The sequence below is a fragment of the Hypanus sabinus genome, chromosome 5, assembly GCF_030144855.1.
Source record: "Hypanus sabinus isolate sHypSab1 chromosome 5, sHypSab1.hap1, whole genome shotgun sequence".
NCBI classification, from domain to species: Eukaryota; Metazoa; Chordata; class Chondrichthyes; order Myliobatiformes; family Dasyatidae; genus Hypanus; species Hypanus sabinus.
In genome coordinates, this window is record NC_082710.1 from 124,076,697 (window position 1) to 124,091,105 (window position 14,409).

Below are 14,409 nucleotides of genomic sequence, written 5' to 3' on the forward strand. Positions count from 1 at the left end.
CTCCCATCTATTTTTTTGGCATCTCCCCCCTTCTTTCTCAGTCCTGAAAAAGGGTTTCAACCTAAAATGTCAACTATCTCATCATTTCCAGAGATGTTGCCTGACCTGCTGAGTTCCTCCAGCATTTTATGTGTGTTGCTTTGGATTTCCAGCAACTGCAGACTTTATCTTTATTACTATTGCAAGGCTTCAAGAAAAAAACATTGAGAATTCCTTTCCCCCACAAATGCTGCTTGACCATCAAGTTCCTGCAGCCCCTTTTTTGTTCTAGATTCCTGCAGCTTTTGTCTCTTATCTCCTTCTCTCGTATATACTGCTTGCTATTATTTCTGTATCTATTTGAATTGTAATGAGAAGCATTTCAATTTTCTTTGCATTTTTGTCACTTCTTTTCATAAGCTAGACATCTTCCATTATGACATTGATGCTATCTCACAATTTGCATATTGTTCCTGTTCTTCTCTTTTAATATAGACCAACAAGTCCTTGAAATCTTCAAAATTATAATTTGCAGTCAGCAACTGCAGTTCAAAGTCAAAGCCGAAGTAAATTTATTACCAATGTATGTATATGTTGTCATGACTGTGACTGAAGTCACCAGAGAGACACAGCTGCTAGATATGAAAGTCTTTATTTGAAACACACACAAGCTGATAGCCTTTAGAGTCACTCCAAAAAAAGAGAGAAAGGGAGAGAGAGAAAGAGGAAAGGAGACTCCCTGACCCATTTTTTTAGGGAGTACAGCACATTTTTGTATGTTAAAGAACAAAGGTAACAGGGCAACTCTATAAACAGAATGCCTTCATAACGTTTGTTTTTGTTTACATGTAATTGTTCAAATACCTGAATTTTCCCACTAACACACACAAAATGAGTGATTATTATCATTGTCTCCAAATTTACTCATGTCTGTGCAGAATCTTAAATTAATTGTTTTTTTGATTGTGTTCATGGATATGCAGACATCCCAGTCAATTGGGTGTTTCCTGGTGTGGAATTTACTCTAAAACACAGCTTCAGGAAGACCATTGCTTCAAGCTGCATTTTAAATTCAGCCTACAATCCATATTCAGATCTGAAGGCTGATTACTGTTAAAATTAATGTTTGCTATATACCCTAACTCCAGAATACTCACTTACCAGATGATACTTGAGATTGATTTTCTTGCAGGCGTTTGTAGGAAAATAAAGGAATGCAATAACGTTTATGAAAAACATAAACAAAGTCTGGCAAACAACCAATGTGCAAAAAAGACAAAGTGTTCAAATTAAAAAAAAACTGGGAACATGAGCTGCAGATTCCTGGAAATTGAGTCAGGAGGTTTTGGCCTCAGTTCAGAGTTATGATGAATCATCTGAAGTCATGCTGAATGATTCTTCATTCACCAGAACTGAAGTTGTCCATGGTCTTGTTGCAGAGAAGATTGCAGTAACTTAAAAAAACATTGAGAACCAATTCTTACAGCATATTCTTAGTTCTGATCATCAAGCCTCTCTGTTTCAGTGACCAATCTGCTCTCTACTGGCTAGTACATGTTCAAAGAGAGAAAATTCATCCTCCCATTACTTCCAGTCACTGGGAAAGTTGCCGCTCTCATTTTTCAGTTGCTGAGGTGGCTTTACATGCTCCATCCTCCAACCATTAGGTCGAGGGTGCTCCATCCAATGGGATAAAACAAGCTTGACCATTTTGTTCACTCAGCTGGGCTTCTTATTATGTAACTAATTTAACGTTCCTGATCTTTTGGTGGCTCTGATATCTTTCTGACTAAACTTGCAACATCTGATATTTACACAGTCTCAGATCACATCATCTACCCAGTATATTCTGCAGAGCACTGCTTGTTACAAGATGATGAACACCCAACCATGGTCCAAAAATTCAACTAGAACTGTGGTTAGAAATGAAAATGTGCTGGGCTCATATTTTCTGACAATATGGTACAGTGGTTGTCCGTTGTGTCTGAGGATGACAGGAAACCTGTCCTGGAGAGCTTTAAAAGTGGAAAACCTGTTGCACTGTGGCAGTTCCACTCTCTCAGCCTCAGAAGTCTGAGCCCAGTGGTACAAACAAGTGTCACAAACCTAAATTGTAATGGTCGAACATGACATCTTCAATGCCTTATCATGCCCTACACTCTCCTTGGAATGTCGCAGCACTGCCTTCCTAGTATTGGACCTCACTGTAGATCTCACTGGGACATAAGGCTGCCAGCTACCGCAACTTAGTTTAGCCCATGAGTCGAAGACATGTATTGGGGTGTGGTCACTGTCGCAGTTATTGGAGCAACAAGTGAGAGATGAGTGTTGATGGGGAACAAGGTGCCTGAGCTGCCTTAGAATAGACATAATAGCCCCATCATCAGAGGTGTTACCTGGACGCCCCAGAAACCTTTGTCTGACAATATGTGTAATATCTCAAACATCTCAAAGGAAGAGCTGCAGCATCACATCTTTACATTTAACTTTTGAAGCTAGATACTTCTGAGAATTTTACAACATACACATTAGAAAAGCTAAAGATAATGAATAATCTATGTGCATATGAGTCATATACCTGATAACAGAGCAATAACATGACATGAGGTCAAACAGGATTCATCAAAATATGAATCATTGGGTTTACTGGGTACACTTGAAGTGAAGTTTGATAGGTTCTTCACTTGTGAGGGCATCAAAGGTTATGGGAAGAAGGCAGAAGAATGGAGCTGAGAGAGATAATAAATCAGCTATAATTGAATGATAGTGTTTGATTGGCCAAAGGTCCTAATTCTGCTCCTGTTTCTTACGGTCTTATAGTCTTATCGAAAATTCAGACACTGATGGATGGATATTGGAGCATCAGGCAAAAATGCCATAGGTTTGTATGGTTATTCATCAATCAGGAGTGGGAGGATGTTGTCAGAACCTGGAATTACCTGGGGTTACATAACAGACATGCATGGATATCAGGAGGGGTGGAGGAGATGCTCAGTGAGTGCAGAGGTGGGACGAATGGAGTGGAGGGTCTTGAAAGATGAAAAGGAAGAAATAGAGAGCTGTAGTTAGTAGAGCTGCCAGACTGATTGTGTCCCAGAATAATGCAACCTGCTCTACTAAGGAGTATATGCACAGAGATGCAGGTGGCTGCTCTACAAATGTCCTGGATTACAGACTACATGTCCAGATGGCCACAGTATGTGAGATTGCAGAACTGTGTATCAGATATTGTGATTAGCAGCTCAGGGGAACCTCAGGGCACTGTACTGCCCCACTTCCTATTCACCGTCAACACCTCAGACTTCAGATATAACTTGGGGTCCTGCAAGGTTTTTGGATGATTCCACAGTTGTGGCCTGTATCAGCCGGGGTCAAGAGGCTGAGTATGGAAGAGTGGTGGACAACTTTGTTGAGTAGTGTGAGCTGAGCAGCTCAACATCACTAAGACAAAGGAGTTGGTAGTGGGCGAAAATATCCTTCTATTTCCATCTCCATCAAGGGAACCTTTAGCAACAGACTGATCCCACAGAGGTGCACCACTGAACACCACAGGAGATCCTTTCTGCCTGTGGCTATAAGACTCTACAACTCCTCCTCCTTAAGTATATAAGTATATGGTTTCATTGAACATCTACCTTTGTTGGAAGAGGGTTAAAGTTAGGAGAATACAAAGAAGAGCTTTATGATATTTCCAGGAATAAAAATAATCTCACCACCTTCTCATAGCTACAATTGAGCAGGGATACAGATGCCTGAAGTCACCCACCACTATCTTCAAGAACATTTGGAGGGGCATAATATGATTAGGAATAGTCAGCATGGCTTTGTCACAGGCGGGTCATGCCTTACAATACTCACTGAATTTTTTTAAGGATATGATGAAGGTAGAGCAGTAGATGTAGTGTATATAGATTTTAGCAAGGCATTTGATAAGGTAGCCCATGCAAAGCTTATTGAGAAAGTAAGGAGGCATGGGATCCAAGGGGACATTGCTTTGTAGATCCAGACTGGCTTACCCACATAAGGTGAAGAGTGGTTGTAGACGGGTCATCTTCTGCACATGGAGGTCAGTCACCAGAGGTATGCATCAGGGATCTGTTCTGGGAACTCTACTCTTTGTGATTTTTATAAATGACCTGGATGAGGAAGTGCAGAGATGGGTTAGTAAATTTTCTCATGATACAAAAGTTGGGGGTGTTGTGGATAGTGTGGAGGGCTGTCAGAGGTTACAACACAACACTGATAGAATGCAAAACTATGCTGAGAAATGGCAGATGGAGTTCAACCCAGATAAGTGTGAGGTGGTTCATTTTTGTAGGTCAAATATGATGGCAGAATAGAGTATTAATGGTAAGACTCTTGGCAGTGTGGATGATCAGAGGGATCTTGGGGTTCTAGTCCATAGGACACTCAAAGCTGCTATGCAGGTTGATTGACTCTGTGGTTAAGAAGCCATACAGTGCATTGGCCTTCATCAATCGTGGGATTGAGTTTAAGATCCGAGAGGTAATGTTGCAGATATATAGGACCCTGCTCAGACCCCACTTGGAATAATGTGCTCAATTCTGGTCATCTCACTATAGGAAGGATGTGGAAACCATAGAAAGTGTGCAGAGGAGATTTACAAGGATGTTGCCCGATTGGGGAGCATGCCTTATGAGAATAGGTTGAGTGAACTCAGCCTTTTTTCCTTGGAGCGATGGAGGATGAGAGGTGACCTAGTAGGGGTGTACAAGAAAATGAGAGACTTTTCCCCAGGGCTGAAATGGCTAGGATGAGAGGGCATAATTTTATGGTGCTTGGAAGTAGGTACAGAGGAGATGTCAGGGGTAGGTTTTTTACGCAGAGAGTGATGAATGCATGGAATGGGCTGCTGGCGGTGGTGGTACCAGTGGAAATGATAGGGTCTTTTAAGTGACTCCTGGATGGCTACATGGAGCTTAGTAAAATAGAGGGCTATAGGTAAAGCCTAGATAGCTCTAAGGTAGGGACATGTTCTGAAGGGCCTGTATTGTGCAGTAGGTTTTCTATGTTTCTAACATTTACTTCCTCTCAACCATTTGGATCTTCAACTGTCCAGAACAACTTTAATTACTAAAAAAAAGAGAGAATCTGCAGATGCTGAAATATAAGTAACACACACACATTGCTGGAGGAACTCAGCAGTCCAGGGAGCATCTATGGAAAAAAGTATAGTCGACGTTTTGGGCCAAGTCCTTTCAGCAGGACTCCCTGCTGAGTTCCTCCAGCATCTTGTGTGTGTTAGTTACTACAATTTAGAAACACTACGACCACTTCAATTATATTGCTCAGAATATAATTTTTATGTTCTACTTGAGTTGTTTCTGATGAACAATATGTGTAATCTATATTTTTCTTTTGCTTTCCCTGTAGATGTTGTGCCTGTGATATTGCTGCAAGTAAGTTTTCCCTTGCACTTGTGCATACAGTATATGTTCTTATGCCAGTGACAATAAACTTGACTTTGACTTTGAAGTCAGTTATGTGGAGAGGTAAGAGATAACAGAAATATATGGGGAATGTAATAGATGGGTTCAATTCATGCAGGGATTTGAGCCACTTTCCTATTGTAAGAAGATCAATAACCAAAACACAGAGTTTTAAGATAATTGTTTGGGATGATGGGTGCCGGGGAGATGAAAAGATTTAATTTATGCAGCAAGTTGGTGTGATCTGGAATGTAGCCAAATAGTGGGTGGGTTAATGTCACTGCCAGTGAGCTAGACAAAATTGTTCTATAGTGAGACTTGATTGATTTCAGCCGTGATGATTAGAGAGGAGATAATATGGCTGAACCCTTGAGCAAACACCAAAGTAATATTTAAGTAAAAGTGTAAAAAATGGTCGATGATACTGAACAGTAAAATTTTCAAAGAGAATTATTGGATGTGTCAAACTGTGAAGTAGAAGAACCTTTTCTAAAAACTGCAGTTATTCCAGATAATGCTACTCTATAATCAAAGGGTAAATTAGGAAAAAGTTTAGTCAATAAGAAAAAAGTAAAACCATTGATTAAACATGAGGAACAAATGGTTCATACTCTATGCGCAATGGCAAAATAGTGCAGTGATTCTGAGTGAAGTAATTTTATGTTGTTTCTAAGTTCCTGACAGAAGTGTTCTCATTGGTTTGAATAGCACCACATATTGTTCGTCTGAGAAGAATCAGCATTGACTAACCCTTAAATGGCAAATTGCTGCATGCCATCGCACAAACATACTTTACGCTGCACATTGCTCACACTGAAGGCTGAAGCTCAAATATTTACTCTCCCCGCCACCTGCAACAGACCTGTCCGCTACTTTCTCCTCTGCTGTATACATGACTTCAGTTGCCGATTTTTCAACTTTCTCACGTCCTGCACAGATTGGAAGATCACCTGTCTACATGCCTCAGAACCTGCCTTCTCCAATACCTCCAGACCGCGACCCTGCTGCTGCCAACTCCGGCCTTGACTGACAGCACCTCCAGATCGAGTCTTCATGCACTGCCACTGGAACCTTCATCTCCCCTTCCCTACTGTCACTCTGCAATCCTGTGTCTCTCACTGCCAGCTCTTGGGCCCTCAGATACTCCATCTGCCTCCCATCACCCCTTCCCGGAACACCCCAACCCTCTCCTCTCCTTTGACACTACCAGCCTCCTTCCTCCCTCTAGTCCCAGCCCTCATCCATGCTGGGTCTTCACCATCCCCTCTGACCTTCCACTCTCTGAGACAGAACATTCTGTCCTCAGTAAGGGCCTCCCATTTGTACCCTGAGCCCACATCTCGGTGAGTTTTACGCTCACCTCAACATTGATCGTTTCTTCTGCCGCCTTCGTCTCCGAGCCTACTTCTTTGGCAAGGACTTTCCACCCTGCATCAATGACCCCTCTCTCATCTTCATTCCTTCTCCTCTTCCTGGACATCCCACTCTGGTGTTCTGCCTGCTGTGGATCTTTTCATTGCTGACTGCCAATGAGCCATCAACCATCTCGACTTCACCACCCTTTGCTCCAACTCCAACCTCACTTTTTACGAACGCACTGCTCTACTCTGTCCTCACTAATCCTAACCTCATCCTGAAACCTGCAGATAAAGGGGGTACTGTAGCAGTCTGGCAGACTGATCTCTACCTTGCTGAAGCCCAGCAACAACTGTCAGACACATCCTCTTACTTACCCCTCGAACAGGACCCCACAATGGAACACTAGGCCATTGTCCCCACACCATCGCCGTCCCTATTAGCTCTGGGCATCTCCCATCCACTGCCACAAACCTCATAGTTCCTGCACCCCACACCTGTCATTTCCACCACCTTTCCAAGATCCACAAACTTGCCTGTCTAGGTAGACCCATTGTTTCAGCTTGTTCCTGGCCCACTGAACTCATATCTGCATACCTTGACTCTGTTTCATCCCCCATGGTTCAGTCCTTTCCTACCTACATCCATGATACTTCACACAATCTTATCAATGACTTCAAGTTCCCTGGCCCCAAGCGTTTTATTTTCACCATGGATGTCCAGTACTTATACACTTCCTTCCCCCACCAGGAAGTTCTCAAAGCTTTCCATTTCATTCTTGGCACAGACCTAACCCGTTCCCCTCCATCATCAGTCTCGTCCATCTAGCAGAGCTTGTCCTCACTCTGAGTAAGTTCTTCTTTGACTCCTCCCACTTCCTTCAAACAAACGGTGTGGCCATGGGTACTCGCACAGGTCCCAACTATACCTGCCTGTTTGTCGGCTACATGGAACAGTCTATGTTCCAGGTCTGCCCTGGTGTCATTCCCCCACTTTTCCTATGCTACAACTGCACTGGTGCTGCTTCCTGCACCCATGCCGAACACAGACTTCATCAAAGTTGCCTCCAACTTTCACCCTACCATCAAATTTAGCTGGTCCATTTTTGACACCTCCCTCCCTTTTCTTGATCCCTCTGTCTCTGTCTCTGGAGATAGCATATGTACAGAGGTCTATTCAAAACCCATGGACTCTCACAGCTACCTGGACTACACTTCTTCCCACTATGTTACTTGCAAAAATGCCATCCCCTTTTCTCAACTCCTCCATCTCTGCCGCATCTGCTTTCAGGATGAGGCTTTTCCTTCCAGAACTGATGAAAAATCCTCCTTCTTCAAAAAATGGAGCTCCCCTTTCTCCACCATCAATGCTGCTTTCAGCTGCATCTCTTCCATTTTGCACGTCTGTCCTCACCACATCCTCCCGCCTCCCCACCAGGGATAGGGTTCCTCTGATCCTCACCTACCACACCAACAACCTCCACGTCCAGCACATAATTCTCCATAACTTCTGCCATTTCCAATGGGATCCCACCACCAAGCACAACTTTCCCACCCTTTCACTTTCTGCATCTGCAGGGATCGTTCATTACACAGTTCCCTGGTCCATTCATCCCTCCCCACTGATCTCCCTCCTGGAACTTATCCTTCCAAGTGGAACAAGTGTTACATCTGTCCCTACAACTCCTCCCTCACTACCATTCAGGGCCACCAACAGTCCTTCCAGGTGAGGCGACACTTCACTTGAGTGTCTGTTGAGGTCATCTATTGTATCCAGTGCTCATGGTGTGGCCTCGTGTATGTTGATGAGACCCAATGTAGATTGGGAGACCGCACCTGCCAGAAAAAGTGAGATTTGCAGTTTGGTCACCCATTTTAATTCCGCTTCCCATTCCCATTCTGAAATGTCAATCCATGGCCTATTCTACTGTTGCAATGATGCCACACTCAAGTTGGAGAGGCAGCAATTATTATTCTGTCCAGGTAGCGTTCAACCTGATGGCATGAACATTGACTTATCGAACTTCCGGTAATGCCCCCACTTCTCTATTTCCCGTCCACTTTCCCTCTCTCACCTTATCTCCTTGTCTGCACATCACCTCCCTCTGGTGCTCCTTTTTCTTTCTTCCATGGCCTTCTGTCCTCTCCTATTAGATTCCCCCTTCTCCAGCTTTGTATCTTTCAACAATCAACTTCCCCATTCTTTACTTCACCCCTCCCACTCCTTGTTTCACCTATCACCTTGTGCTTCTCACTCCCCTCCCCCCAACTTCCAGCTCTGATCCCTCATCCTTTTTGCTCCCGTCCTGCTGAAGGGTCTCGGCCCAAAACGTCAACTGCACTCTTTTCTATAGATGCTGCCTGGCTAGCTGAGTTCCTGCAGCATTTTGTGTGTGTAGCTTGGATTTCCAGCATCTGCAAATTTTCTCTTGTTTCTTAGCTCAAGTAGTTGTTCAGACTACTCATAACTGCAAACACACCAAATAAATAATGGAACAATGGTGAAATTAGATCATCAGCTTTTGTCTCCAAGTAATCAAAGGAATTGGCTTGGTCCTCTTGACTCCTTTCTGTTTTGTACAATTTAAAGTATGTCTAGTTACTGCTGTATGATACTTATGGTAATGCTGCGTTACAATATCTGTAGCTGTTCATTAATGTGGTGTCTCACTGGTGGGCAGTCCACCCTCATATCAATAGTCAGCTGCATTCGACAACTATAAATTGCAGAAGAGACATTTCATTCCCCAGAGTACCATAGGCCTATGTTCATGTCAGCATAAATATTTATTTTTTATGGGCCAGCCTGTGCATTTGCAAAAATTATCTCTATGGGCTCCATTCAGGCGATATTGCTCAATATATCTGAGAAGCTGCCATGGTAATTCTCACAACACATGAGTGCTGTGCTCCCCTACTCTTGCATGGTTTGGCACAGGCCTTTGGTTCCTTATTCCTTATGGGAATAATATCAGTGTACCTATGCAGTGATGGCATCTGTGTTAAATATGTTTACCTTTGGCTTAATATTTGTAGAAATGAGCTTTAATGTAAAGCCCAGGAGTGTGGTACTGTCCACTTGGCATAATGTGTTAGACCATGAGCAGAGCAGTAATAATGTGACTGCAATGCTTCAATAGGTCAGTCTTTGACTCTACCATGGTGTGCCCTTGTCCAAGAGCATTTGTTCAACTTGCATGCTACTGAACACAGTGTTTGTTTGACTAATGATTCAATTTGATATCTTGCTGATGTGTGAAGGCTCCACTATTGAGGCTGATTGGAAATGGGTCATATTGCAGACTCGGCAGGTAAAGACGCTTGTACCTGTTGGTGAAATGAAATCCCACCTGGTAGGTTCAGGTCATGCTCTGCTTTTTCTGGTACTTGCTCATCACTTCTCTAGATCTGACAGTCTCCCTTGCAAATATGCAGTTCTGCTGGGCTGAATTGATCCCTCTCAGCATCTGGAGAACCTGTCTGCTCTTGCTTTCTCCTACAGCAGAGAATCACTTTACAATATCAGTAGCTGGGGTACTCAATGCTGCACAGCCATCCACATTTTCCCACAATCTCCTCAGCTGCAAACTTTGACCTCCTGGTGTGTGTGGGGCCTTGGGGAAAAAAAATATGAGTCCAGACCTGGCAAAGCCACATTGTTGGAAACAAATGCACTGACTGGCTGGTTGAAGAGAGGGCTGCATGGAAAGGGAGGGGCAGGGAAAGGAGAAGAAATTAAGGCAATTTTCAGAGTGGTACAGAGAGTGATATGAAGAGCTACAGGTAAAGAGAAAGGAGGGGAGAGGCATCCAAAAAAGCAGTGAAAGGGAGAGGGATAGAGCAGAAGGGACATGAAAAGGGAGAATGGTAAAGGGTGAGAGGAAAGAGGTTAGTCAGAAGCAACTTATGACTTAAATTGACTATATTTCTTACATCCTTCACACATGAGGAGTAATCATCTTTATGTTATGTCTTCATCTGAATGAGCAATGTGCAAATTATAGTAATTTGTAATAAATAATATGTACAGTAAGTTATATGATAGAACAGCCAATATAAGTTAGAAATATAATGGTGTGACCATGGATTAATCAGTTTGATGTCCTGGTGGAAGGAGCTGTCCCAGAGCCTGTTGGTCCTGGCTTTAATGCTGTGGTACTGTTTCCCGGATGTTAGCAGCTGGAACAGTTTGTGGTTGGGTTGACTTGGGACCCCAATGATCTTTTGGGCCTTTTTTACATATTTGTCACTGTAAATGTCCATAGAGACATGGGCTGTTGGCACCACTCTCTGCAGAGTCCTGCAGTTGAGGGAAGTACATTTCCCAAATTGGGCGCTGATATGTGATTGCGAGAGGGAATGTATTGTAATGAAAGGAGTTATGAAGTATGAAATATAATGAAGGCCAGAGCTGTCAATATAATGAAATGTTATGTATTGAGGAATTATCTTGACCAAAAATACAAAGTCACAATGTTTCCTTGAAACTCATCAGTGTGACATTTGTTGCTCTCTGCAGTAGGTCTGAACGGTTTCCTTAATTTCAAAGTGCACATTATTTACTTCCTATGGGCAATTTAGTCAAAAGAGACTTGAAGTCCTTTTGATTAAATCTGGGAACATGAGTCTTGCCCTTCGGAATCGTAAATTCAGGCATGCTGAAGTAAACTACAATCTAAAGAAGTGAATGCTACTGATTTAAACGCGTTATTCTTTAAGGGCTGCCTGATGAGGTCTCTGTTGAATGTTTGAGTGTCAGTTGTGAGAAATTCAATTAGAGCTTAGGTAAGGCTCATTGTTTCTGAAACAGACTGGTGCTACACAAGGGAATCCGACAGCTCAACTTCTCCTTTGACTCTGTGGAATTTCACAGTCTTTTTATAACTTGCAAAAAAAAGGCAAGATATTTATGATCCTGTAACACAGAAAAAAAGGAGTTTTCAATTTCAAGGCTGTAATATCTGCACACATTGAATCTTTGGATAGAGCGAATAACAAGGTTAAGTTTTACAATGATCATTTATAGGCATGGAAAATGTTCCAGTTTGGTTACTTAAGGCTGTAAGTTATGAGAAGCAATTACTTTTGTTATTAAGAATATTTATTGACATTGTGGAAAACAGCAATAAAAATGAGCAGTGATGAATAATGAGTAAGAAAAAAAGGATAATAATTTAAAGAAAGAGAGGAAAATGAAATTATTAACTCCATTAAAAGCACCAACTGAGAGATGACGAGATAGAAAATCAATCTCAGAGCTCTTGTTGGAAGCCACACAATAGAAAGTATTGAGAAATACAGAATATCAGATTATAATTTTAAAAACACCATAACATAAAAATAGTCATCTGGCAAGTTGACTACAACCTGTCATTAAATTGATTACTTTTACATGATATATTAAATGCATGCTCTGATATCAAACAATTTATTTGGTATATATTTTTAAGATACAAGTTTTGCTTTGTACCAATTATTTTACAGAGCAAACCTTAAATTCCTCTCTTTAATGTCTCCTTATTTCCTTTACAAGGTGGTTGGTGTTCTGTCAGGGTCCTGATCTGCAACTGGCACTTAAATATCATTTTCTTTATGACAGATGAGTTCATCAGCCGACCACTTTACGACATTTTCCAGGCGCAGCTTGGAAGGTGACTCCTCTGGGGTGTGTTCCTGTGGATGACTGATTCTGTGCCAGTGTTGCCAACTGGGGAGCTGCAGGAGATAGAACAGGATTTTGTTGTGGCAGATATGTGGGTAAGCAATGCAACATACTGTAATATTGTAACAGTAACTGTCAGCCTCAACTTTTGCTGTGAAATGAGTGACACCTCTCTGTGCTTTGTTAGTGAGAGAGAGAGAGAGAGAGAGAGAGAGAGAGAGAGAAAGAGCCTGTGCCATGTTGAACTGTAGGGTAAACAGTAGTTTTTGTGAAATGCAGATCATGGTCTCTGTTGAGGGTGCTTTGCCATTGCTTTTGCTTGGTAGGTGCTGGGTGTTGACATTTTTTTGCTTAAGTGGGTGGGGGAGGAGGAAGTTGATGCATTGATGCTTGCTGCTGTTCGCATGGTGAGGGGAGAGGGGGGCTTTGGGGTTTTTACGTTTTTCTGTCCATTACGTTCATTCTTTTGGGGTTCTTTCATTTTTCACAGACGTCTGCGAAGACATGTACTTCAGGTTGTATACTGCATACGTTCTCTGATAATAAATGGAACCACTTGAAGCCACTCAGAGCAAACACAGGTGGCCCCTGTTTTTTGAACGTTCGCTTTACGACAGCTCACCCTTACGAAAGACCTACATTAGTACCTGTTTTTGCTATCCAAAGAGGATTTTCGCTTTTATTAAAAAAGGACGGCCACTTTATGTGTGTGCTTACCCCGAGAAAGACTACCATGACCACGTAGCCTTGTGCAGCAGTTGTGTGCGCATGCGTGTACGTGTACATGCGGGTATGTGCCGATTTTTTTTTCCTCCAAATCAATTTTGGCTCGCTGTCGTCCCCATTTTGATAAGTGAAACTACACCGTACATACAATATTTCTACTTTATATAGGCTGTGTATTTATCAGATCATTCCTGCTTTTACAATATGTTAGTGTTATTTTAGGTTTTATGTGTTATTTGGTATGATTTGGTAGGTTATTTTTGGGTCTGGGAATGCTCAAAAATGTTTCCCATATAAATGAATGGTAATTGCTTCTTTGCCTTACGCCATTTCAGCTTATAAACGGTTTCATAGGAACACTCTACCTTCAGATAGCGGGGGGAAACCTGTACAAACATTTTACTTCGTCCTGACGAAGGGTCTCGGCCCGAAACGTCGACAGCGCTTCTCCCTGTAGATACTGCCTGGCCTGCTGTGTTCCACCAGCACTTTGTGTGTGTTGTTGTTTGAATTTCCAGCATCTGCAGATTTCCTCGTGTTTGCTCAAACATTTTACTTATTATTTTGGGAATACGATTTTTTGTAAGTTTATGAGTTGACCTTACATTTGAATAACCATGATTGTTTACTAATAAATATTTTTCTGCTTGCAGTGTTATGATTTAATAGTTCATCTTAAGCTAGCATACCACAATTTATTAACTGCAGGTTTATATGAAGTCAAGCATGAAGAACTCCTATAGTAACTTTTCCAGTTCAAGCACTATTAACAAGAAGTGCACAAGAATATTGGAGCTTCACTCAGTTCAAGTGGTTAGACTTAAATATTTCATAAGCAAGGGTGTCATTTTTAATTGTTTAATTTCAAAAAAATGCTTATCATTTTCTTTAGGAGGATAGTGATTGATTAATCATCAGTTAACCAACAAGCATGAACTACCAATGAATAGCTAGGCACACCACAGATTTCTCCTGAGTAAGTGGATGAGAGAATTACAGCCAAAGTATAGTGCGTCCTTTCCTATCAATTACTTAATTACAACATAAAAAGTGTACTATACCTGCTGTATTGTGTTGAAATGTCAGTCAATCACAGCAGCCTTTGAACGAACCTCTGATGAACAGGGAAAGCATTGTGTAATTCAATCCAGCATTTTTATTCCACTTTCAAAATTACCTCATAATTTATCAAAATACAATTTCTTCTCTTCAGTGTTAACATGTAATTCCTCAACTA